Raw genomic sequence first — 22,500 nt, 5'->3', positions numbered from 1 at the left:
TTTCTCCCATTCTTCTCTGCAGATCCTGTCAAGCTCTGTCAGGTTGGATGGAGAGCTGCACAGCTATTTTCAGATCTCTACAGAGATATTCGATCGGGTTCAAGCCCGGGCTCTGGCTGGGCCACTCAATGACATTTAGAGACTTGTCCTGAAGCCACTCCTGAGTTGTCTTGGCTGTGTGCTTGGGGTCGTTGTCCTGTTGGAAGGTGAACCTTCGCCCCAGTCTGAGGTCCTGAGCACTCTGGAGCAGGTTTTCATTAAGGATCACTCTGTACTTTGCTCCATTCATCTTTCCCTCAATCCTGACTAGTCTCCCAGTCCCTGCTACTGAAAAACATCCCCACAGCATGATGCTGCCACCACCATGCTTCACCGCAGGGATGGTGCCAGGTTTCCTCCAGACGTGACGCTTGGCATTCAGGCCAGAGTTCAATCTTGGTTTCATCAGACCAGAGAATCTTGTTAGAAGCAAGACAAGCGCTTTGACTACAGCACAGCATTTAACACCATAATACCCTCCAAACTCATCATCAAGCTTGAGGCCCTGGGTCTGAACCATGTTAATAACCCGCAACCTGCATTCAGAATGTGTACCCCCTAAAGCAGGGATAGGTGACTAGATTCAGCCGCAGGCTGTTTGTCATAGGAGAGGATGGTCAGGGGGCAGGAACATAAATATAATCATTTGTACATTGGAAATTGACCACAACTAAGCCCAAAAAGAGATTGTATTTGAAAATAACAATAATTTCATACATTGAGACACGATCACACATGTCTTTTTATTATTTATTTGTGGGAATACTCGGGAACAGATTTCCTATTTATAAACAACAACATTTGTAGATTAATTACTCAGGTTTTCTGACTGGATCTGATAAGGACTAAATGGGGTTATAATTGGGGTTTTCAAAACTGAAAAAAGTAGATTCTGATCCTCCGGATAAGGATTTGGTAATCCAATCTGACCATTAATCAGGATTGTATTTGGTTTTTTGAATTTTTTTGAAAACTGAAAAGATAGTGATTAGGATCATTTTGATGCAACAGGATTATCCCCACTGGAAGCGTGGATTCTGGGTGGATTTAAAGAGGCACTTAAAACCCCCCCAAAAATGGGCAATGTTCCTAAGGTGAGGAGGTTTAAGAAACGTTTTTACATCTGAAAACCAAAAGTTGATTATGTTAAATTGACTGCAGTATAGATATGTGATCCGTTGTTATTTTGAAAAGTGTCAAATAAATGCATCAACTTACTTATAAGTGATATACAAGCTCAATTTAAAAAAATTAAAAAAATAAGGTACCTTCAATGTTCCCCTGGGCGGTGGATGTTGATTAAGGCAGCCCCCTCCCGCACCTCTCTGATTCAGAGGGCTTGGGTTAAATGTGGAAGACACATTTCAGTTGAATACATTCATTTGTACAACTGATGGGAGTTCACTCATCTCTGTTTCCCAATGACAGTGTATTAGTAATATCACAACCTGCCCAGTAGATGGCAAGGCCTGTTCAAAGTACTGAAAGTCCCTGATTCTGTCATTTCGATATTGTGGTATCTGGATGAGAATGATGCTATCCTATTATTTTCTGGGGAAAAACATCCAGATCGATCTAAACCTGGATTTAAAAAAAAAAAGGATTACAGAATCCGGAATCATTCTGATTTTTTAACAAAAATCTCTCTGATTTTGGCCCGTATGACGAAGTTTGGCTACACAGACCTCCCGAAAGCCCCAGCGGTCTAAGGCACTTAAGTTAAGATACCATCAGTCCTACCTGAGCCCAGTCTCTGACACATTATCCACAATGTTAAGATAACATCAGTCCTACCTGAGCCCAGTCTCTGACACATTATCCACAATGTTAAGATAACATCAGTCCTACCTGAGCCCAGTCTCTGACACATTATCCATGACATTAAGATAACATCAGTCCTACCTGAGCCCAGTCTCTGACACATTATCCATGACATTAAGATAACATCAGTCCTACCTGAGCCCAGTCTCTGACACATTATCCATGACATTAAGATAACATCAGTCCTACCTGAGCCCAGTCTCTGACACATTATCCACAAAGTTAAGATAACATCAGTCCTACCTGAGCCCAGTCTCTGACACATTATCCACAACGTTAAGATAACATCAGTCCTACCTGAGCCCAGTCTCTGACACATTATCCACAATGATAACTCAGTCCTACCTGCCCACTTCTGACACCTTATTGACATTGATAACATCAGTTTTAGGCTGGCCCAGTTTCTGACACATTATCACAAAGTTGAGATATCAGCTGATGAGCCCAGGGCTCTGATATAAATAAATTTGATTTGATTTGATTTGAATGTTAAGATGATACTGATAATGTTGAATTCAGGGATTTCAGAGGGTGGGGTAAAGGATGAGATCAGGGGTGTTCTCAGGCCTCTCCTAAACATTGATTTTGATATTTCTCTCTTTCAGGATGGTACCGAGGATCCTCCACCAGGAAACCCACAATCAAGGTAATGCTCCAATGAGCTCCTAGAGGAAATAGGCTATTTCCCTACCATTCTGTCTGTAGTTCTGGGCTTCCAGAGTGACAGTGTCTCTGGTACAGGTGAGAACAAGGTTAATTGTTCTCACACCTTACTGTACCAAAAAAAAAAACTAAATGTTTGGAAAAGTGTTGTTGTACACTACAAATGAAGGTATTATTTTGCTCTGGGCTTCCAGAGTTACAGTTTTTCTGCTCCAGTTGAAAAGAAGGTTAATTGTTTATATACCTTACTTTATATTTAAAAACTATTCTAATAAAGATAGTGGTCAAAATTATTGGAAAATTATTCGATTCCCTGTTTTCAGTTCTCCAACACCCTCACCTTAGATCCCCTGTTTTCAGGTCTCCAACACCCTCACCTTAGATCCCCTGTTTTCAGGTCTCCAACACCCTCACCTTAGATCCCCTGTTTTCAGTTCTCCAACACCCTCACCTTAGATCCCCTGTTTTCAGGTCTCCAACACCCTCACCTTAGATCCCCTGTTTTCAGTTCTCCATCTCCCTCACCTTGGATCCCCTGTTTTCAGGTCTCCAACACCCTCACCTTGGATTCCCTGTTTTCAGTTCTCCAACACCCTCACCTTGGACCCCTTGTTCTCCATCTCCCTTGTTTTTCAGTTCTCCATCTTGGATCCCTCAGGTCTCTTGTTTTCAGGTCTCCAACACCCTTCCCTGTTTTCAGTTCTCCATCTCCCTCACCTTGGATTCCCTGTTTTCAGTACTCTAGCTCTTTCACCTTGTGAGGAGTCTTTTTCTAACATGCTTTATGAGATTAGAAAACACATTGGGAGAGATTGTAGACCATTCCTCCTATACAGCATCTTTCCAGATCCTTGATATCCTTCGACTGCTCTTTTCAATTCAAACCACACAAATTCAATGGGGTTCAAGTCCGGAGACTGAGATGACCAATGAAAAAATGTATATCTTTTTTTGGTAAATTAACTATTTCTTTGTGGATTTTGGAATGTGCTTGGAGTGCTGGAAGATCCACTTGTGACCAAGTTTCAGCCATCTTGCAGAGGCAACCAATCCTGGTATTTGATTCATAATGCCGTCGTTGACCTTAAACCCCACTATCGTTGACCTTAAGAAGGACCCCAGTATCGTTGACCTTAAACCCCAGTATCTTTGACCTTAAGAAGGACCCCAGTATCGTTGACCTTAAGAAGGACCCCAGTATCGTTGACCTTAAGAAGGACCCCAGTATCGTTGACCTTAAGGAGGACCCCAGTATCGTTGACCTTAAGAAGGACCCCAGTATCGTTGACAGACAGACAGACAGACAGACAGACAGACAGACAGACAGACAGACAGACAGACAGACAGACAGACAGACAGACAGACAGACAGACAGACAGACAGACAGACAGAGAGACAGACAGACAGAGAGAGAGACAGAGAGAGAGAGACCGTTTGTGAAAATATGGCAACTATCTACTGAAAAACTGGTAAAGTGATTGTCAGACAGCTCTGTCCTCGGCAGGCTTGCCTATCTAAATAGGATGACTAAAGACATTACAGTGTGGGGAGAACAGAGACAACGTTAGATGGTTGGCTGGTTGTGTAACAGTATAACTTTAGACCGTCCCCTCGCCCATACCCGGGCGCGAACCAGGGACCCTCTGCACACATCAACAACAGTCACCCACGAAGCATCGTTACCCATCGCTCCACAAAAGCCACGGCCCTTGCAGAGCAAGGGGAACCACTACTTCAAGGTCTCAGAGCAAGTGACTTCACCGATTGAAACGCTATTTAGCGCGCACCACCACTAACTAAGCTAGCCGTTTCACATCCGTTACACTAGTACCACCGTTAACTAAGCTAGCCGTTTCACATCCGTTACACTAGTACAACCGCTAACTAAGCTAGCCGTTTCACATCCGTTACCTCAGCACCGCCGCTAACTAAGCTAGCCGTTTCACATCCGTTACCTCAGCACCGCCGCTAACTAAGCTAGCCGTTTCACATCCGTTACCTCAGCACCGCCGCTAACTAAGCTAGCCGTTTCACATCCGTTACCTCAGCACCACTGCTAACTAGCTAGCCGTTTCACATCCGTTACCTCAGCACCACCGCTAACTAGCTAGCCGTTTCACATCCGTTACAGTTGGCATTACAGTGTGGGGAAAACAGAGAAAACGTTAGATGGTTGGCTGGTTGGATGGTTGGCTGGTTGGATGGTTGGCTGGTTGGATGGTTGGCTGGTTGGATGGTTGGATGGTTGGCTGGTTGGATGGTTGGCTGGTTGGATGGTTGTTGGCTGGTTGGATGGTTGGCTGGTTGGCTGTTGGATGGTGGCTGGTTGGATGGTTGGCTGGTTGGCTGGTTGGATGGTTGGCTGGTTGGATGGTTGGCTGGTTGGATGGTTGGCTGGTTGGATGGTTGGCTGGTTGGATGGTTGGCTGGTTGGATGGTTGGCTGGTTGGATGGTTGGCTGGTTGGATGGTTGGCTGGTTGGATGGTTGGCTGGTTGGATGGTTGGCTGGTTGGATGGTTGGCTGGTTGGATGGTTGGCTGGTTGGATGGTTGGCTGGTTGGATGGTTGGCTGGTTGGATGGTTGGCTGGTTGGATGGTTGGCTGGTTGGATGGTTGGCTGGCTGCTACTGCCTGAGGAGAGATGAGATGATGACTTTAAGAAATGAAAAATAATAAAATAATAAAATAAAACTAAACTAAATAAATACAACTGAAATATTGGATTATTTCATAGTCATGTCCTATTTTATTTTGTGTAATCGTTCAGCACTAACAAACAGGACAATTATCTTTGGTCTCTTTACTATATCAGACCATCTGTTGTGTGCTGTCTGATCACTCCTGTTGCTTGTGGAGCTCTGCTATCCGGCTTGAGCCCGACGGGCCCAACATTATACATCAGGGCCTGTTTTTTCATCAATAACTAGGGTACGGGTAGGGCTCGGGTCTCACTAACATTATTAAGCTGAGCCATTTGCTACGTTGTAGGGCATGGTTAGGGGTAGGACCTGAATGTTGTAGGGCATGGGTAGGGGTAGGACCTGAACGTTGTAGGGCATGGGTAGGGGTAGGACCTGAACGTTGTAGGGCATGGTTAGGGGTAGGACCTGAACGTTGTAGGGCATGGGTAGGGTTAGGACCTGAACGTTGTAGGGCATGGGTAGGACCTGAACGTTGTAGGGCATGGGTAGGGGTAGGACCTGAACATTGTAGGGCATGGGTAGGCCCTGAACGTTGTAGGGCATGGGTAGGACCTGGACGTTGTAGGGCATGGGTAGGGGTAGGACCTGAACGTTGTATGGCAGCCTTTCTTAAGGTATGGGTCGTGGACCTGTTAATGGGGGCTCCCGACGTGTCAGAGTAAATGGATAATTATTTCAATTCAAGGGCTTTATTGGCATGGGAAACATGTGTTAACATTGCCAAAGCAAGTGAGGTAGATAATATATAAAGTGAAATAAACAATAAAAATTAACAGTAAACATTACACATACAGAAGTTTCAAAACAATAAAGACATTACAAATGTCAAATTATATATATATATATATATATATATATATATATATATATATATATATATATATATATATATACAGTGTTTTAACAATGTACAAATGGTAAAGGACACAAGATAAAATAAATAAGCATAGATATGGGTTGTATTTACAATGGTGCGTGTTCTTCACTGGTTGCCCTTTTCTCGTGGCAACAGGTCACAAATCTTGCTGCTGTGATGGCACACTGTGGAATTTCACCCAGTAGATATGGGAGTTTTTCAAAATTGGATTTGTTTTCGAATTCTTTGTGGATCTGTGTAATCTGATGGAAATATGTCTCTCTAATATGGTCATATATTGGGCAGGAGGTTAGGAAGTGCAGCTCAGTTTCCACCTCATTTTGTGGGCAGTGAGCACATAGCCTGTCTTCTCTTGAGAGCCATGTCTGCCTACGGCGGCCTTTCTCAATAGCAAGGCTATGCTCGCTGAGTCTGTACATAGTCAAAGCTTTCCTTAATTTTGGGTCAGTCACAGTGGTCAGGTATTCTGCCACTGTGTACCCTCTGTTTAGGGCCAAATAGCATTCTAGTTTGCTCTGTTTTTTTGTTAATTCTTTCCAATGTGTCAAGTAGTTATCTTTTTGTTTTCTCATGATTTGGTTGGGTCTAATTGTGCTGCTGTCCTGGGACTCTGTAGGGTGTGTTTGTGAACAGAGCCCCAGGACCAGCTTGCTTAGGGGACTCTTCTCCAGGTTCATCTCTCTGTACGTGATGGCTTTGTTGTGGAAGGTTTGGGAATCGCTTCCTTTTAGGTGGTTATAGAATTTAACAGCTCTTTTCTGGATTTTGATAATTAGTGGGTATCGGCCTAATTCTGCTCTGCATGCATTATTTGGTGTTCTACGTTGTACACGGAGGATATTTTTGCAGAATTCTGCGTGCAGAGTCTCAATTTGGTGTTTGTCCCATTTTGTGAAGTCTTGGTTGGTGAGCGGACCCCAGACCTCACAACCATAAAGGGCAATGGGCTCTATGACTGATTCAAGTATTTTTAGCCAGATCCTAATTGGTATGTTGAAATTTATGTTCCTTTTGATGGCATAGAATGCCATTCTTGCCTTGTCTCTCAGATCGTTCACAGCTTTGTGGAAGTTACCTGTGGCGCTGATGTTTAGGCCAAGGTATGTACAGTTTTTTGTGTGCTCCAGGGCAACAGTGTCTAGATGGAATTTGTATTTGTGGTCCTGGTGACTGGACCTTTTTTGGAACACCATTATTTTGGTCTTACTGAGATTTACTGTCAGGGCCCAGGTCTGACAGAATCTGTGCATAAGATCTAGGTGCTGCTGTAGGCCCTCCTTGGTTGGTGACAGAAGTACCAGATCATCAGCAAACAGCAGACATTTGACTTCGGATTCTAGTAGGGTGAGGCCGGGTGCTGCAGACTTTTCTAGTGCCCGCGCCAGTTCGTTGATATATATGTTGAAGAGGGTGGGGCTTAAGCTGCATCCCTGTCTAACCCCACGACCCTGTGTGAAGAAATTTGTGTGTTTTTTGCCAATTTTAACCGCACACTTGTTGTTTGTGTACATGGATTTTATGATGTCGTATGTTTTACCCCCAACACCACTTTCCATCAGTTTGTATAGCAGACCCTCATGCCAAATTGAGTCAAAGGCTTTTTTGAAATCAACAAAGCATGAGAAGACTTTGCCTTTGTTTTGGTTTGTTTGGTTGTCAATTAGGGTGTGCAGGGTGAATACATGGTCTGTTGTACGGTAATTTGGTAAAAAGCCAATTTGACATTTGCTCAGTACATTGTTTTCATTGAGGAAATGTACGAGTCTGCTGTTAAACATAATGCAGAGGATTTTCCCAAGGTTACTGTTGACGCATATTCCACGGTAGTGATTGGGGTCAAATTTGTCTCCACTTTTGTGGATTGGGGTGATCAGTCCTTGGTTCCAAATACTGTGGAAGATGCCAGAGCTAAGGATGATGTTAAAGAGTTTTAGTATAGCCAGTTGGAATTTGTTGTCTGTATATTTGATCATTTCATTGAGGATACCATCAACACCACAGGCCTTTTTGGGTTGGAGGGGTTTTATTTTGTCCTGTAACTCATTCAATGTAATTGGAGAATCCAGTGGGTTCTGGTAGTCTTTAATAGTTGATTCTAAGATCTGTATTTGATCATGTATATGTTTTTGCTCTTTATTCTTTGTTATAGAGCCAAAAAGATTGGAGAAGTGGTTTACCCATACATCTCCATTTTGGATAGATAATTCTTCGTGTTGTTGTTTGTTTAGTGTTTTCCAATTTTCCCAGAAGTGGTTAGAGTCTATGGATTCTTCAATTACATTGAGCTGATTTCTGACATGCTGTTCCTTCTTTTTCCGTAGTGTATTTCTGTATTGTTTTAGTGATTCACCATAGTGAAGGCGTAGACTCAGATTTTCCGGGTCTCTATGTTTTTGTTTGGACAGGTTTCTCAATTTCTTTCTTAGATTTTTGCATTCTTCATCAAACCATTTGTCATTATTGTTAATTTTCTTCGGTTTTCTATTTGAGATTTTTAGATTTGATAGGGAGGCTGAGAGGTCAAATATACTGTTAAGATTTTCTACTGCTAAGTTTACACCTTCACTATTACAGTGGAACGTTTTACCCAGGAAATTGTCTAAAGGGGATTGAATTTGTTGTTGCCTAATTGTTTTTTGGTAGGTTTCCAAACTGCATTCCTTCCATCTTAGCATTTCTTAATGTTACTCAGTTCCTTTGGCTTTGATGCCTCATGATTGAGTATTGCTCTGTTTAAGTAGACTGTGATTTTGCTGTGGTCTGATAGGGGTGTCAGTGGGCTGACTGTGAACGCTCTGAGAGACTCTGGGTTGAGGTCAGTGATAAAGTAGTCTACAGTACTACTGCCAAGAGATGAGCTATAGGTGTACCTACCATAGGAGTCCCCTCGAAGCCTACCATTGACTATGTACATAGTCTACTGTATGTACATAGTGTACATAGTGTACATATGTACATAGTCTACTGTCTACTGTATTTCATTAATTACTGGAATTGATTTGGCCAAGTGCATCTGCGCTCTCTGTTCAGTGCGCTCTCTGTTCAGTGCGTTCTCTGTTCAGTGCGCTCTCTGTTCAGTGCCTCTCTGTTCAGTGCGCTCTCTGTTCAGTGCGCTCTCTGTTCAGTGCGCTCTCTGTTCAGTGCCTCTCTGTTCAGTGCGCTCTCTGTTCAGTGCGCTCTCTGTTCAGTGCGTTCTCTGTTCAGTGCCTCTCTGTTCAGTGCGCTCTCTGTTCAGTGCGCTCTCTGTTCAGTGCGCTCTCTGTTCAGTGCGCTCTCTGTTCAGTGCGCTCTCTGTTCAGTGCGCTCTCTGTTCAGTGCGCTCTCTGTTCAGTGCGCTCTCTGTTCAATGCGCTCTCTGTTCAGTGCGCTCTCTGCTCTCAGCGAGGGTGAGAGGGAGCCTGTTGAGCTTCACTGTTTATCAGTTATTTTTTCTGCAGTTTTCTTGGAGACGGGATGCAGCGATGTCATTCAAGCCACTGACTTGTTTTTCTACCCGCCATCACTCAATGCTGTCATGAAATGGACTCGTGCTAGCAACACTTGCTGACTGGGTTCAATTGTCATAAAATGGACTCGTGCTAGCAACACGTTCTGACTGGGTTCAATTGTCATGAAACGCTTTTACAGCGATGAGTTTCTGTCTCTTTCAAACAAACCTATAAAGAGGAGCGCCCAGAATGTGTTTTGTGCTTGGAAGTAATGAGTCTCTCATAACGAACAAATTAAAATGATACGGCCTACTGTACATCTTACTGTAGAAATGATCAGGTCTACTGTACATCTTACTGTAGAAATGATCAGGTCTACTGTACATCTTACTGTAGAAATGATCAGGCCTACTGTATATCTTACTGTAGAAATGATCAGGTCTACTGTACATCTTACTGTAGAAATGATCAGGCCTACTGTATATCTTACTGTAGAAATGATCAGGTCTACTGTACATCTTACTGTAGAAATGATCAGGCCTACTGTACATCTTACTGTAGAAATGATCAGGTCTACTGTACATCTTACTGTAGAAATGATCAGGCCTACTGTACATCTTACTGTAGAAATGATCAGGTCTACTGTACATCTTACTGTAGAAATGATCAGGCCTACTGTACATCTTACTGTAGAAATGATCAGGCCTACTGTACATCTTACTGTAGAAATGATCAGGTCTACTGTACATCTTACTGTAGAAATGATCAGGCCTACTGTACATCTTACTGTAGAAATGATCAGGCCTACTGTACATCTTACTGTAGAAATGATCAGGCCTACTGTACATCTTACTGTAGATATGATCAGGTCTACTGTACATCTTACTGTAGAAATGATCAGGTCTACTGTACATCTTACTGTAGAAATGATCAGGCCTACTGTACATCTTACTGTAGAAATGATCAGGTCTACTGTACATCTTACTGTAGAAATGATCAGGCCTACTGTACATCTTACTGTAGAAATGATCAGGCCTACTGTACATCTTACTGTAGAAATGATCAGGCCTACTGTATATCTTACTTTAGAAATGATCAGGTCTACTGTACATCTTACTGTAGAAATGATCAGGCCTACTGTACATCTTACTGTAGAAATGATCAGGCCTACTGTACATCTTACTGTAGAAATGATCAGGTCTACTGTACATCTTACTGTAGAAATGATCAGGTCTACTGTACATCTTACTGTAGAAATGATCAGGTCTACTGTACATCTTACTGTAGAAATGATCAGGTCTACTGTACATCTTACTGTAGAAATGATCAGGTCTACTGTACATCTTACTGTAGAAATGATCAGGTCTACTGTATATCTTACTTTAGAAATGATCAGGTCTACTGTACATCTTACTGTAGAAATGATCAGGCCTACTGTACATCTTACTGTAGAAATTATCAGGTCTACTGTACATCTTACTGTAGAAATTATCAGGTCTACTGTACATCTTACTGTAGAAATGATCAGGTCTACTGTACATCTTACTGTAAAAATTATCAGGTCTACTGTACATCTTACTGTAGAAATTATCAGGCCTACTGTACATCTTACTGTAGAAATGATCAGGCCTACTGTACATCTTACTGTAGAAATGATTGTTGAAAACAAGTTTAGGTTGGAACTGTTGCTATTAAAATACAATAATAATAGTTTTTCTGAACTGGAATAAACTGATTGAAGTGAAATGCTTTTTGAGGCAAACCCACTCACACAGTTCTGGGTTGTTCATCTACACCAGTCTCCTGCCTGACTGAGAAAGCGGTAGATATTCTGATCCAGTTTGGCACCACACATCTATGTCAGTCAGTGTTGTCAACTCTGACATACTTAAAAAGTAAGTATAGAAACAGACTCAATAGTGAGCATCACCTCAGTGTTACACTGTCAAAAACAGATTCAAGGCTGAGCATCACCTCAGTCTTACACTGTCAAAAACAGATTCAAGGCTGATCATCACCTCAGTGTTACACTGTCAAAAACAGAGCTCAGAATAGACATGTTCTCATTAGGACTGTGTGTGTTTTCTGGTCTACATCTGTGTGATGTGATCATAACCACGATGTTCAGGGGAGGGGAGGATCTGAGCATCGTGGGTATGGGGAGGGGAGGACCTGAGCATCGTGGTTATGTGGAGGGGAGGACCTGAAATTCGTGGGTATGGAGTAGAAGAGGGGAGGGGAAGAGAGGAGAGGAGGGGGCAGAGTAGGAGAGGAGAAGAGAAGAGTAGAAGAGGGGAGGAGAGGAGAGGGGGCAGAGTAGGAGAGGGGAGGAGAAGAGAGAGGGGGCAGAGTAGGAGAGGAGAAGAGAAGAGTAGAAGATGGGAGGAGAGGAGAGAGGGGGCAGAGTAGGAGAGGAGAAGAGAAGAGTAGAAGATGGGAGGAGAGGAGAGGGGGCAGAGTAGGAGAGGGGAGGAGAAGAGTAGAAGATGGGAGGAGAGGAGAGGGGGCAGAGTAGGAGAGGAGAAGAAAAGAGTAGAAGAGGGGAGGAGAGGAGAGAGGGGGCAGAGTAGAAGAGGGGAGGAGAGGAGAAGAGGGCAGAAGATGGGAGGAGAGGAGAGGGGGCAGAGTAGGAGAGGGGAGGAGAGGCAGTAACTCTATCTGCCATGTCTCTATTAATGTAACTCACACTTGGCTTTTTACTGAGCTGAGAGTTTACACTCCAATCACCAGGACCTTGAATTATCACCAGCCTATTTGTCAAATTAAATCACATTTTATTGGTCACATACACATGGTTAGCAGATGTTAATGTGAGTGTAGCGAAATGCTTGTGCTTCTAGTTCCGACCATGCAGTAATATCTAATAATCTAACAAATTCACAACTACCTTATACACACAAATACACACAAGTGTAAAGGCATAAAGAATATGTACATAAAAATATATGAATGAGCGATGGCCGAACAGCATAGGCAAGATGCAGTAGATGGTATAGAGTACAGTATATACATATGAGATGAGTAATGTAGGGTATGTAAACAAAGTGGCATAGTTTAAAGTGGCTAGTGATACATTTATTACATAAAGATGCAGTAGATGTTGATATAGATGATATAGAGTACAGTATATACGTATACATATGAGATGCGTAATGTAGGGTATGTAAACATTATTAGGTAGCATTGTTTAAAGTGGCTAGTGATATATTTTACATCATTTCCCATCAATTCCCATTATTAAAGTGGCTGGAGTTGAGTCAGTGTGTTGGCAGCAGCCACTCAATGTTAGTGGTGGCTGTTTAACAGTCTGATGGCCTTGAGATAGAAGCTGTTTTTCAGTCTCTCGGTCCCAGCTTTGATGCACCTGTCCTGACCTCGCCTTCTGGATGATAGCGGGGTGAACAGGCAGTGGCTCGGGTGGTTGTTGTCCTTGATGATCTTTATGGCCTTCCTGTGACATCGGGTGGTGTAGGTGTCCTGGAGGGCAGGTAGTGTGCCCCCGGTGATTGTGCAGACCTCACTACCCTCTGGAGAGCCTTACGGTTGTGGGCGGAGCAGTTGCCATACCAGGCGGTGATACAGCCCGACAGGATGCTCTCGATTGTGCATCTGTAAACGTTTGTGAGTGTTTTAGGTGACAATCCACATTTTTTCAGCCTCCTGAGGTTGAAGAAGTGCTGCTGCGCCTTCTTCACAACGCTGTCTGTGTTGATGGACCATTTCAGTTTGTCCGTGATGTGTACGCTGTCTGTCTGTCTGTCTGTCTGTCTGTCTGTCTGTCTGTCTGTCTGTCTGTCTGTCTGTCTGTCTGTCTGTCTGTCTGTCTGTCTGTCTGTCTGTGTGTATAAACAGATTAATCTGTGTTGATGAACCATCTCTCTGACTCAAACAGCTCTGAGGCATCTCTGTCTTTCCGACATAGCAGATAGCTAACACTGTAGATAGTTAACACTGAGCCAGAAGCTAGAAGAAACTGTATGCCCTCATCATGCCACAAAAGGGATTGAAAATGTACAAAACTATATGTATGAGTAACTATCTAGAACCTAAAATGATTGTTCAGCTGTCCCCATAAGATAACCCTTTGAAGAACCCTTTGGGTTCCAGGTAGAACCCTTTGGGTTCCAGGGACCCTTTTTTCTAAGGGTGTAGCCTATAACAGAGCAGAACAGAACAGAGAAGAGCAGAGAAGAGCAGAGCAGAACATAAAGAACCGAACAGAACAGAAAATAACAGAACATAAAGAACCGAACAGAACAGAAAATAACAGAACATAAAGAACAGAACAGAACAGAAAATAACATTAAGAACAGAACAGAGCAGAACAGAACAGAACAGAGCAGAACAGAGCAGAACATAAAGAACAGAACAGAACAGAACAGAACAGAACAGAACAGAGCAGAACAGAACAGAGCAGAACATAAAGAACAGAACAGAACAGAACAGAACAGAACAGAACAGAACAGAACAGAACAGAGCAGAACAGAACAGAGCAGAACAGAACAGAACAGAGCAGAACAGAACAGAGCAGAACATAAAGAACAGAACAGAACAGAGCAGAACAGAACAGAGCAGAACATAAAGAACAGAACAGAACAGAGCAGAACATAAAGAACAGAACAGAACAGAACAGAACAGAACAGAACAGAGCAGAACAGAACAGAACAGAGCAGAACAGAACAGAGCAGAACAGAACAGAACAGAACAGAGCAGAACAGAACAGAGCAGAACATAAAGAACAGAACAGAACAGAGCAGAACAGAACACAACAGAGCAGAACAGAACAGAACAGAACAGAGCAGAACAGAACAGAGCACAACAGAACAGAACAGAACAGAACAGAACAGAGCAGAACATAAAGAACAGAACAGAACAGAACAGAACAGAACAGAACAGAGCAGAACACAACAGAGCAGAACAGAACAGAACAGAACAGAGCAGAACAGAACACAACAGAGCAGAACAGAACAGAACAGAACAGAGCAGAACAGAACAGAGCACAACAGAACAGAGCAGAACAGAACAGAACAGAACAGAGCAGAACAGAACAGAGCAGAACATAAAGAACAGAACAGAACAGAACAGAACAGAGCAGAACAGAACAGAGCAGAACATAAAGAACAGAACAGAACAGAACAGAGCAGAACAGAACAGAACAGAGCAGAACACAACAGAGCAGAACAGAACAGAACAGAACAGAGCAGAACAGAACAGAACAGAGCAGAGCAGAACAGAACAGAGCAGAACAGAACATAAAGAACAGAACAGAACAGAGCAGAACAGAACAGAGCAGAACAGAACAGAACAGAACATAAAGAACAGAACAGAACAGAACAGAACAGAACATAAAGAACAGAACAGAACAGAACAGAACAGAACAGAGCAGAACATAAAGAACAGAACAGAACAGAACAGAGCAGAACAGAACAGAGCAGAACATAAAGAACAGAACAGAACACCAATCCACTAGTGTTTTAGCCCTGTGTGGCTCAGTTGGTAGAGCATGGTGGTTGCAATGGGTTGTGAGCTCTATTTCTGTTCGATGTCCCACTACCGTAAGTCGCTTGGGATGAAAGTGTCTACTAAAATGGCATATACCGGTATACCATATATTAGGGAATCAGTCAGCCACTCAGTCCAGCCAGTCAGCCAACCAGTCTGTCAGTCAGCCAGTCAGTTAATCAGTCAGCCAGCCAGTCTGTCAGTAAGTCAGTCAGTGAGTCAGTGAGTCAGCCAGCCAGCCAGTCAGTTAATCAGTCAGTCAGCCAGTCAGTTAATCAGTCAGTCAGCCAGCCAGTCTGTCAGTAAGTCAGTCAGTGAGTCAGTCAGCCAGCCAGCCAGTTAATCAGTCAGCCAGCCAGTCAATCAATCAGTCAGCCAGCCAGTCAATTAATCAGTCAGCCAGTCAGTTAATCAGTCAGCCAGCCAGTCAGTTAATCAGCCAGCCAGTCAGTTAATCAGTCAGCCAGCCAGTCAGTTAATCAGTCAGCCAGCCAGTCAGTTAATCAGCCAGCCAGTCAGTCAGCCAACCAGTCAGTTAATCAGTCAGTTAATCAGTCAGCCAGTCAATCAGCCAACCAGTCAGTTAATCAGTCAGCCAGATAATCAGTCGGTCAGTTAATCAGTCAGCCAGCCAGTAGCCAGTCAGTTAATTAGTCAGCCAGCCAGTCAGTTAATCAGTTAGTCAGTCAGTTAATCATCCAATCAGCCAATCAGTCAGTTAATCAGTCAGTCAGTTAATCAGTCAGCCAGCCAGTAGCCAGTCAGTTAATTAGTCAGCCAGCCAGTCAGTTAATCAGTCAGCCTGTCAGTCAGCCAGCCAGTCAATCAGTCAGCCACTCAGTCCAGCCAGTCTGTCAGTAAGTCAGTCAGTCAGTCAGCCAGCCAGTTAATCAGTTAGTCAGTCAGTTAATCAGCCAGTCAGTCAGTTAATCAGTCAGTCAGTCAGTTAATCAGTCAGCCACTCAGTTAATCGGTCAGTCAGTCAGTTAATCAGCCAGTCAGTTAATCAGTCAGCCAGTCAGGTAATCAGCCAGTTAGTCAGTTAAAAAGTCAGTCAGACAGTTAATCAGTCAGTCAGTGAGTCAGTTAATCAGTCAGTCAGTCAATTAATCAGTCAGCCAATTAATCAGTCAGCCATCCAGTTAATCAGTCATTTAATCAGTCAGTCAGTTAATCAGTCAGCCAGCCAGTCAGTTAAAAAGTCAGTCAGCCAGTCAGTTAATCAGTCAGTTCATCAGTCAGTTAATCAGTCAGTCAGTCAGTTAATCAGTCAGTTCATCAGTCAGTTAATCAGTCAGTCAGTCAGTTAATCAGTCAGTCAGTCAGTTAATCAGTCAGTCAGTCAGTTAATCAGTCAGTCAGTGGGCTGCTGAATAATTCATCCTATGTGTCTCTGTCAGAGCTGACAGGAGGGAGGGAGGGAGTGAGGGGGAGAGAGAGTGAGAGGGGGAGAATATTGCTGAAGGTGGATAGTGAGCCTTTATTCTCAAAGAGCCCCAAGCTCTTCAATGTACTGTACTGTATGTATTTTTAAATGTTTAATTCATTCATTTGTTTTTAAACACAATAGGTAGTTTGTGCTCAGCAGAGATCAAGAGAGAGAGAATTGGAAAGCAGTTGAGTTGGAGATGGCGAGAGGGAGTGGAGGAAGGAGAGGGAGAAAGGGAGGACAGGAAGGTTAGGGAGAGAGGGAGTGAGGGGAGGAAGGAGGGGAGGGAGGGATAGAGGGGAGGGAGAGAGAGAGGGGAGGAAGGAGAGGGAGGGGAGAGGGGAGGAAGGAGAGGGAGAGACAGAGGGCAGGAATGAGAGGGAGAGAGGGAGAGGGGAGGGGAGTAAGGAGAAGGAGGGAGGGATAGAGGGGAGAGAGAGAGGGGAGGAAGGAGAGGGAGGGAGAGAGAGGAAGAAGGAGAGGGAGGGAGAGAGAGAGGAGAGGGAGGGAGAGAGGGGAGGAAGGAGAGGGAGAGAGAGAGAGAGAGAGAGAGGGGAGGAAGGAGAGGGAGAGAGAGAGGGGAGGAAGGAGAGGGAGGGGCGAGGGGAGGAAGGAGAGGGAGAGACAGAGGGCAGGAATGAGAGGGAGAGAGGGAGAGAGGGAGGGGAGTAAGGAGAAGGAGGGAGGGATAGAGGGGAGAGAGAGAGGGGAGGAAGGAGAGGGAGGGAGAGAGAGGAAGAAGGAGAGGGAGGGAGAGAGGGGGAGGAAGAAGAGGGAGAGAGGAAGAGGGGAGGAAGGAGAGGGAGAGAGAGAGGGGAGGAAGGAGAGGGAGGGAGAGAGGGGAGGAAGGATAGGGAGGGAGAGAGGGGAGGAAGGAGAGGGAGGGAGAGAGGGGAAGAAGGAGAGAGGGGAGGAAGGAGAGGGAGAGAGAGAGGGGAGGAAGGAGAGGGAGAGAGAGAGAGGGGAGGAAGGAGAGGGAGAGAGAGAGCGAGAGAGAGGGGAGGAAGGAGAGGGGGAGAGAGGGGAGAAAGGAGAGGGAGAGAGAGAGAGGGGTGGAAGTTGAGGGAGAGAGAGAGAGGAGGAAGGAGAGGGAGAGAGAGAGGGGAGGAAGGAGCGGGAGAGAGAGAGGGGAGGAGGAGAGGGAGAGAGAGAGAGGGGAGGAAGGAGAGGGAGAGAGAGAGGGGAGGAAGGAGAGGGAGGGAGAGAGGGGAGGAAAGAGAGGGAGGGAGAGAGGGGAAGAAGGAGAGGGAGGGAGAGAGGGGAGGAAGAAGAGGGAGAGAGGAAGAGTGGAGGAAGGAGAGGGCGAGAGAGAGGGGAAGAAGGAGAGGGAGAGAGAGGGGAGGAAGGAGAGGGAGGGAGAGAGGGGAGGAAGGAGAGGGAGGGAGAGAGGGGAAGAAGGAGAGAGGGGAGGAAGGAGAGGGAGAGAGAGGGGAGGAAGGAGAGGGAGAGAGAGAGAGAGGGGAGGAAGGAGAGGGAGAGAGAGAGGGGAGGAAGGATAGGGAGAGAGAGAGAGAGAGGGGGAGGAAGGAGAGGGGGAGAGAGGGAGGAAGGAGAGGGAGAGAGAGAGAGGGGAGGAAGTTGAGGGAGAGAGAGAGAGGAGGAAGGAGAGGGAGAGAGAGAGGGGAGTAAGGAGAGGGAGAGAGAGAGAGGGGAGGAAGGAGAGGGAGAGAGAGAGGGGAGGAAGGAGAGGGAGGGAGAGAGGGGAGGAAAGAGAGGGAGGGAGAGAGAGGGGGAGGAAGAAGAGGGAGAGAGGAAGAGGGGAGGAAGGAGAGGGCGAGAGAGAGAGGGGAAGAAGGAGAGGGAGAGAGAGAGGGGAGGAAGGAGAGGGAGAGAGAGAGAGGAGGAAGGAGAGAGAGAGAGAGAGGGGAGGAAGGAGAGGGAGAGAGAGAGGAGGAAGGAGAGGGAGAGAGGAAGAGGGGACGAAGGACAGGGAGAGAGAAAGGTAGAGGCAGAGACAGAGAGTTATTCTGCACGTCTCATCTTTAGTCATCTGTAGGTATCTCGCTGCTTCATGAAGGAGTTTCACTTCCTTCTTTTTTTCTCTTTGTTACAAGCTTTGGGCTCTTTCAATTCAATTCAATTCAATTCAATTTCAATTCAAGAAACTGTAGGGATGGGAGGGGAAGGGAGGAGGGGTGGATGGAACTGAAAGAAAAACGGGGGTGGTAAGAGGGGGGAGAGGAGAGGGGGAACAGAAGAAGGGAGAGGGGAAAAAAAAGAGGGAAGAGAAGAGATATAAGAGGGAAGAAAAAGAAGTAGGGGGAAAAAGGGAGGGAGAGGGAAGAAAGGAGGGAAGGAGGGAAAGGAGGAGGGAGGGAAGAGGGGGAAGATAGGGGCAGAAGAGTAGACCCAGAGAGGGGCAGAAGAGGAGAGAGGAGGAGTGCATAAATATATGTTTATAAAGAGAAGAGGAGAAGGAGAGGAGAAGAGGAGGGGGAGGAGGGAAGAGAGGTGGAGAAGAGGAGAGGGGGATGAGGGGAAGAGAGGAAAAGAGGAGGGGGGAGAAGAGATTTGAGGGGAGAAAAGGAGCTTTATGGGGAGAAGGAGAATAAGGGAGTGAGGACAAGATGGGGAAGAGGGGAAGATAGGGCAGAAGAGTAGACGAGAGGGGCAGAAGAGGAGAGAGGGAGGGAGGGGGAAAGAGGAGAGGGAAGAGAGAGGGAGAAGAGGAAAGGAGAGGAGATGAAAGGAGGGAAGAAGAGAAGAGAAGAGAGGGGAGGAGAGGGAATAAGAGAGGAGAAGAGAGGGGGAGAAGAGAGGAGGGAGGAGAGGGGAGAAGGGAGAGAAGAGGAGAAGAGAGGGAGAACTGGGGAGAATATAGAGAAGAGGAGAATAGAGGAGGAAGGAGAGGGGAGAGGGGAGAAGAGATGAGGATAAGATATAGGGAAGAAGAGAATTAGAAGAGAGGGGATGAGAGGATAAGAGAGGAGAGGAGAGGGGAGAAGAGAAGTGGGGAGGGGGGAGAAGAGAAGAGGAGAGGGGGAGAAGAGGGGAGAAGGTGGAAAAGAGAGGGGGAAGAGGAGAAGAGAGAGGGGGAGAAGAGAGGTGGGAGAAGAGAGGGAGTGAGAGGGGAGAAGAGAGACTGGGGAAGAGGAGAAGAGAGGGGGAGAAGAGGAGAAGAGAGGAGAAAGAGGAGAAGAGAGGAGGGGAGGGATGGGAGGAGGGGAAGAAGGGGAGAGGAGGAGAGAGAGGTGGAGAAGAGGAGAAGAGAGAGGGAGGAAGAGGGAGAAGAGGAGAAGGAGGGAGAAGAGGAGAAGAGAGGGGGAGAGAAGAGAGAGAAGGGAAAAGAGAGAGAAAGGGGGAAGAGAAGAGGGAAAGAGGAGAAGGGGGAGGGGGAGGAGAGGGGGAGAAGAGTAAAGGGGGAGAGGAGAAGAGGGAGAGGGGGAGAGAGAGGGGAGAGGCAGAGAGGAGAAGGAGGGAAGAGAGGAGAGGGGGAGGAGAGGGGGAGAAGAGAGGTGGGAGAAGAGGAGAAGAAAAAGGAGGGGGAGGAGAGGAGAGGGGGAGAAGATAAGAGAGGAGAAGAGGAGAGGAGAGGAGAGGGGGAGAAAAGAAGAGGGAGGGGGAGAAGGGGAGAAGAGGAGAATAGAGGGGGAGGAGAGGAGAGGGGGAGAAGAGATGAGAATAGAGGTGAGGAGAGAAGAGAAGAGGTGGGAGAAGAGAAGAGGGAGGGGGAGAAGAGGAGGAGAGGAGAAGAGAGGGGAGGAGAAGAGAGGTGGAGAAGAGGAGAGGGGAGGAACTGGAGAAGAGAGGGGAGAAGAGGAGAAGAGAGGGGAGAAGAGGAGAAGAGAGAGGCAGAAGAGGAGAAGAGATGGAGAGGAGGAGAAGAGAAGGCAGAAGAGAGTTGAGAGAAGGAGACTGAGGAGGGAGAAGAAAGGAGGAGAAGAGGAGAGAAGAAGAGGGGAGAAGAGGAGAAGAGAGGGGGAGGGAGAGGAGAGAGAGGGGGAGAAGAGGAGAAGAGAGGGGGAGAAGAGAGAAGAGGAAAGAGAGGAGAGGGGGAGAAGAGAGGGAGAGAGGAGAGGGGAGAGGGGAGGAGAGGAGGAGAAAGAGGAGGGGAGAAGAGGAAAGAGGGAGGGGAGAAGAGGAGAGGGGAGAAGAGGAGAGGGAGAGGAGAGATGGGGGAGAAGAGGAGAGAGAAGAGGGGAGAAGAGGAGAGAGAGGGGGAGAAGAGGAGGAGAGGAGGAGGGGGGGAGAAGAGAAGGGAGATGGAGAAGAGGAGAGGGAGAGAGAGGAGAGGGGAGAAGAGGAGAAGAGGAGGAAAAGAGAGGAGAAGAGAGGGGAGAAGAGGATAGGGGGAAGGAGAAGAGAAGGGAGAAGAAGAGGAGAGGAGAGGGGAGTAGAAAACAGGAGAGTGAGAAGATTATTCCAGGAGAGGGAGGAGAGGGAGAGGGGAGAAGAGGAGAAGAGGGGGAGAAGAGAGAAGTGAGAATTAGAGAGGGGCGAGAAGAGAAAAGAGAGGGGAGAGGAGAGTAGGGGGAATTGGGAAGGGAGAAGAGGAGAAGAGAGAGAGAGAGGGGAGAAGAAGAGAGGGGAACAGATGGGGAGAAGAGGAGAGAGGGGGAGGGAGAAGAGGAGGACAGGGGGAGGAGAATAGAGGGATAAGAGGGAGGAGAGGAGAGGAGAGGAGGGAGGAGAAGAGGAGAGGGGGAGAAGAGGAGAGGGAGGGGGGAAGAGGAGAGGGGGGGAAGAGGGGGGGGAGAGGAGAGGGGAGAAGAGAAGAGGAAGAGAGGGATTAGAGGAGGGGAGGGAAGAGAGAAGAGAAGAGAGGAGGCGGAGAGGGGATAAGAGAGGAGAGGGAGAGGAGAGGGGGAGAAGAGGAAGGAGGGGAGATTTAGAGGGAGGAGAAGAGAAGAGGGGAGGGGGAGAATTGGGAGAAGAGGAGAGCGGGGATTATTTAGAGGAGAGGAGAGGAGGATTATTTAGAGAAGAGGATAATGAGAGGAGAGGGAAGAGGAGAAGAGGAGACGAGAGGGAAGAGAAGAGGGAGGGGGAGAAGAGGAGATGAGGAGGGTGGGGAGAGGGAGAATAGAGGAGGGGGGAGAAGAGAGGTGGGAGAAGAGGGAGTGGGGAGAACTGAGAAGAGAGTGGGGAAGAGGAGAAGAGAGGGGGAGAAGAGGAGAAGAGAGAGGCAGAAGAGGAGAAGAGAGACTGGGAGGAGAGGAGAAGAAAGGGAGAGAAGGGGAGAGAGAGGTGGAGAAAAGGAGAAGAGAGGGGGATGGAAGAGGAGAGGGGGAGAAGGGGGAGAAGAGGAGAATAGAGGGGGAGAAGAGAGACTGGGAAAAGAGAGGAAAGGGGGAGGAGAAGAGAGGGAGAAGGGAGAGGGGAGAGGAAGGGGAGAAGAGTAAAGGGGAGAGGAGAAGAGGAGAGGGGGAGACTAGTAGAGGGGTAGACGAGGAGAAGGAAGGGGGAAGAGAGGAGAGGGGGAGGAGAGTGGGGAGAAGAGAGACTGGGAGAAGAGGAGAGGAAAAGGAGAGGAGAGGAGAGGAGAGTGAGAGAAGATAAGAGAGTGGGGAGAAGAGAGGAGAGGAGATGAGAGGGAGAAAAGAAGAGGGGGAGGGGGAGAATTGGGGAGAAGAGGAGAATAGAGGGGGAGGAGAGGAGAGGTGGGAAGAGATGAGAATAGAGGAGAGGGGGAGGAGAAGAGAGGTGGAGAAGAGAAGAGGGAGGGGGAGAATTGGGGAGAAGAGGAGAATAGAGGGGGAGGAGAAGAGAGGTGGAGAAGAGGGGAGTGGGGAGAACTGAGAAGAGAGTGGGGAAGAGGAGAAGAGGGGGAGAAGAGGAGAAGAGAGAGGCAGAAGAGGAGAAGAGAGACTGGGAGGAGAGGAGAAGAAAGGAAGAGAAGTGGAGTAGAGAGGTGGAGAAAAGGAGAAGAGAGGGGGGAAGAGAGACTGGGAAAAAGAGAGGAGAGGGGAGGAGAAGAGAGGGAGAAGGAGGAGAGGGAGAGGAGAGGAGAGAGGGGAGAATAGGAGAGGGGATAAGAGTAAAGGGGGAGAGGACAAGAGGAGAGAGGGGAGAAGAGGAGAGGGGGAGACTAGTAGAGG

This window comes from Oncorhynchus tshawytscha, linkage group LG02 (genome assembly GCF_018296145.1).
Source record: "Oncorhynchus tshawytscha isolate Ot180627B linkage group LG02, Otsh_v2.0, whole genome shotgun sequence".
In the NCBI taxonomy this organism is placed as follows: Eukaryota; Metazoa; Chordata; class Actinopteri; order Salmoniformes; family Salmonidae; genus Oncorhynchus; species Oncorhynchus tshawytscha.
Note: the sequence above shows the minus strand (reverse complement) of the source record.